The sequence below is a fragment of the Trifolium pratense genome, linkage group LG5 (assembly GCF_020283565.1).
Source record: "Trifolium pratense cultivar HEN17-A07 linkage group LG5, ARS_RC_1.1, whole genome shotgun sequence".
Classification (NCBI taxonomy): Eukaryota; Viridiplantae; Streptophyta; class Magnoliopsida; order Fabales; family Fabaceae; genus Trifolium; species Trifolium pratense.
In genome coordinates this window covers 17860402-17865193 of record NC_060063.1, presented here as the reverse complement: position 1 = coordinate 17865193, position 4792 = coordinate 17860402, and the positions used below count along the sequence as shown (strand labels likewise).

Here is a 4792-nt window from a genome sequence, read left to right as displayed (position 1 = left end):
TTCTTTATTAGAGTATCTCACCTCTAATATCCTTCTTTATCGGATAAATATAATCCGATATACTTCTTTATTGGAATATCCAATATCCTATTTAATTCATGAATGCATGTATATGTTTTTCATGAATTCACTCACAATTATTTAGCATAAAGCTCTTCATTTACTATGTGGAACACTATCCAACATACTTCATCATTAAGATTTAACAAAACCTTAATATTCTTCATTTATACTTCATACACGATTAAAAATCATTTAACGATTAACAATGAGCATTATAAGTATAACACCCCATGTCGATTTATCTAGAATAGCGACAAGAGTGAACATAACTGTATCGGGAAACATTAATTTCATTTACACAAAGGCCAAGTACGTGAATAGGATTACAAAATCCAACAAATGAATACATGATCGAGCTAACAACTGAACATAAATGAACCGAATCTTATACAAATATAAGATTAACATAACGTCAGCTTCATAACATAATTCACGTATCCGAATCTTCATGCCTCAAGGCCACGATCCTCGAACAACCTGCAAATCTGAAATCAAATAAGTGGGGGATGAGAACAGTCACTTCGTCTCAGTGGATTCCTATTATTGGTGTCTACACCGGGGGCAACTGATGAACTAATAGTTCCTTGATACTGATTGTCAGTCTCTAACATAATTTCATAACATGATTTCATAAACATAATAATATAAAGGTGTAACACAGATAAATTATCTTGTTCATTTTAACATAACTAAGACACTCTGAGGTGAGCCGATCTCAGAGGCCTGACATATCTGTCGTCGATGATTACACGCATCGACACGGCATGAAGCTCACAATCGTAACATGATTGGATTCCTCGAATCCCATAACGTGGTACATAAGTAACCACCATGATTGACTGACTTTCTTAACTTAACTTAATTATCCTGATTGTTATCCTACCCATGAATTTCCCTCCATGGGGTAGCTAACTTGTCCTGATGTCCTGATTATCTTAACTTAACGTGTACTTAACATTTTAATTAAGTATTATACATGTATTATTCACATAAAATGTACTAAAAAGGTAAGGGATTCAAAAACGTGAGTTTGTTCATAATTTTAAATTCTACATAGTACTGAGCTGACATTCTCGCCTAGCGAGTACCATTTCGCTTAGCGAGGTTATCAGTTCATTACTCTGTTTTTACAATTTCCATCCATTTTGCAGAAAATCATTATCACAATCCCTTTCCTTATTAGCCATGAACATTACAGCATATATCACATAATTAAAACGGAGAGAAGCTTTGGGATTAAGCTCCTCTCATACACAATTCACCCTAATTCTTATGTTATCATGCAAGATTCATAATTTCGGGAAACTAATAGAGCTAAAACTAACTAGAGTTTAAGGCTCTAAGGGAACCCACCTGAAAAGAAGCTTGAATAATACCAGCGACACTTCCAGAGCTCGCCGAAACGCATAATTTGCAACTGAAGTGCTTTAAACCAATAATCAGAATTTTCTACATAATTCTGCATTAGAGCACCAACTTCAAAAATACCTACTGACCTCATTCCTCGTCCAAAAATTATGAAACCAGTGTCACAACGACCGTATTTGAGTTAGCTATTCATAGAAACAAACGGCGTCTCAAACGGAATTACAGAGAGAAAACAGTTACCTTTTTAATGCAGGTCTGTCCAGAATACGGGTTTAACCCAAATTCTTCCAATTCTTCTAGTTCCCTTAATTCTTAACTCATTCACCATAACCCATTACTAGTTCTTTATTCTCACAACTATTTCACAGCAAAGAACATATATATACATACATGCAAAATTCCAAAATGATGATCAATAATGAGGGTTTTTAGCTCTAATTGGGATTAAAGGAAAAGGAACATAATCCAAATATTACCTTAGTTCCTTAACTGTATAAGATGAGGAATTTGCAGCTCCAATTGATACATGCAGGCTTGAGTTGAAAGAATTGACTTTATCTTCCTTGAGGTTCAACTTGCAATATCCAAAAATCTCAATTCTTCCTTTAATGTTCACCTTGTGTCTTAAACGTGTTCCTTCCAAACAAGTATGTTTACCCATAGTCCAAGAACTTGAATCACCAGGAGCTCCAAATAGATTTTGTTGATAATGAATTGCTCCAATAGAAGAGATGAACAATTGAGCCATGAAGGAGGAATAGCTTTTAGATCTAATAATGAAAATGGGTCATAAATTGAGATGGGGTCTTAGGTTCGGTCAATGAGGAAGAAGAGGTTGTTTTTCTCTTTGGACTTGTTTTCCATTTGATTCAAAATAAGGCTATGTTGGGGTTCAATCCATATGAATGGTGTGGGTGAATAAACATGATGGACATTGTGTTGTTGTTCTGTCAGCGAAACAGAGAAAGGAGTAGACAAGGGCAAACTTGGTTTCTCTTACTATTGATGCTTATGTATACACATGTGCACATGATGCTAGTCTCAATTACTGAAATGCCACTCATAATTACTTCACCATTCTCCGGTGTACCTCCTTTTTATTCAGGCTTAATTAATAAAATGGTCCCTTAAAGACATTTTTGGTTTTATATTGGTCCCTTAAAGAAAAAAAGGTTTAAATAGGTCCCTTAAAGAAAAAAAGGTCCGAATAGGTCCTTAAAGACATATCCGTTAATCAGTTTGGTCCTATTTAGACCTCTTTTTAGGGACCAAACTGATTAACGGAGATGTCTTTAAGGGACCTATTCGGACTTTTTTTTCTTTAAGGGACCTATTTGGACCTTTTTTTTCTTTAAGGGACCAATCTGAAACCAAAAATATTTTTAAGGGACCATTTTATTAATTAAGCCTATTATTTACTTCTCCGCTTTACTTATAAAATCCAATTAAATTGAGTTTCTAATTAACGTTATTATTAGTAACTATAGTTGGATTGTTACAATAAGCATCAACAAGCATCAACAAGCATCAACAATCATGTAAGAATACCATTAAATCATGTTACAAGTGTCTAATTACACTTACAAACATCAACAAAAAGTTAAAGTTCCAGTACTGTTCGCTAAGCGAACTGTAGCGAGCATAACCTAATGCATTCTAATGCTTCAACTTCATGCAATGTCACCCTAGACATATCTAATGCATGTGGTATCATCTTCTTTATTAGAGTATCTCACCTCTAATATCCTTCTTTATCGGATAAATATAATCTGATATACTTCTTTATTGGAATATCCAATATCCTATTTAATTCATGAATGCATGTATATGTTTTTCATGAATTCACTCACAATTATTTAGCATAAAGCTCTTCATTTACTATGTGGAACACTATCCAACATACTTCATCATTAAGATTTAACAAAACCTTAATATTCTTCATTTATACTTCATACACGATTAAAAATCATTTAACGATTACCAATGAGCATTATAAGCATCAACAATCATGTAAGAATATCATTAAATCATGTTACAAGTGTCTAATTACACTTACAAACATCAACAAAAAGTTGAAGTTCCAGTACTGTTCGCTAAGCGAACTGTAGCGAGCCTCAGCGAACGCTACTAGAGAATTACTGACTTATAGCGAGCATCAGCGAGCTGTTCGCTGAGCGAAGGCTCAACGAGCCTCAGTGAACCACACCAGTGGATCACCTGCTCGTGGCGAGCTGCAGCGAGCTGTTCGCCACACGTTCGCTGAGCGAAGGCCTAGCGAGTGCCTCCTGACAGGAAAACTCAAAACCTACGTTTTCCACACCAAATCACCCAAAAATCCCATTTTTCATGTTATAAATCCCAAAAGAGTTTGTATTCAAGTATAACAAACATGGATAAACACAAAAGGACAGTCCATTTCTTAGATCTACATCATAAACATCGAAAAAGTAAGGATTGAATACTTTTTCCTCAAAACTCTCAAGAACACAAAGTTCTTGAGTTTAATATTTCATAAAACTCGTTTTTAACCATTAAATTCGTTCATTCATCATGTTAAAAGCACGTTAAGCATGTTAAGAACCTTAGGAACGATTTCCATCAAGAAAATCCATTCCAAGCTAAAACGAAAATGGGGTGGAGGAAGTTCAGGTGAGGAGAAATCGACATTCCCCCCTTCCTCGAGTCACCCACGATTATGGAACCTACTCTCATACCTGGATTCGAAGAAAACACGACGAAAGATCTCGAATCTCTAGCTTTCCTCTTGCCCTAGCTCTCAAGCTCTCTTCCTTCTCTCTATCTTCAAGAACAAAAGGGAATAATGAATTTCTCTCTCCCTCTTGGCCATATGGCGCCCCACACTCTCACACAAGGCCCATTGGGCCTCAAGCCCAATTGGCTTGGCCCAATGACACGTTAACTCTCACTACTCGCTTAATAACTAAAGTACTCGATAAATAACTCAAGTTATTAACTTAATTAAAATGCCACGCCAATAAAATATTTTAACACACGAAAACTAATAATTTGAAATTTAGATCGTTATAATATTTAGTTAACTTCCAATTGATATTTCAATTTTGAGTGTTAGAGATAAAATTTGAATTTTGGCCAATGTGATGTTGAAAAAGAAGGTGGGAAAAATTTGGAGCAGATTTTGAAGTTTGAATTTTAATTTCAAAGTTAAATTGCATATCCAAAGGGTAACGTAGATAGATGTAGATGTTATGATGAGAAATGTAGTTCCTTTCTCCAAGTCATTGCAGTGCATTTAATGCTCACACCAAAAACTCTTACCAATGTAGTACTTTTTTATTACTATAATATGTAAAAATGGTGAGGTAGAATAGGTGTGCCATTG

The 4792-nt window shown here is 35.0% G+C and overlaps 1 long non-coding RNA gene across 1 annotated transcript; it reads right to left on the bottom strand.

Annotated features, from left to right (window-relative positions):
- Positions 1-278: 278 nt before the first annotated feature.
- LOC123883658 lies at positions 279-2479 on the bottom strand. The gene is made up of 3 exons (XR_006800361.1): positions 1908-2479; positions 1417-1788; positions 279-548 (listed from the first exon to the last, which is right to left on the bottom strand). It is a non-coding gene; the product is annotated as an uncharacterized LOC123883658 (long non-coding RNA).
- Between the last annotated feature and the right edge of the window lie 2313 nt (positions 2480-4792).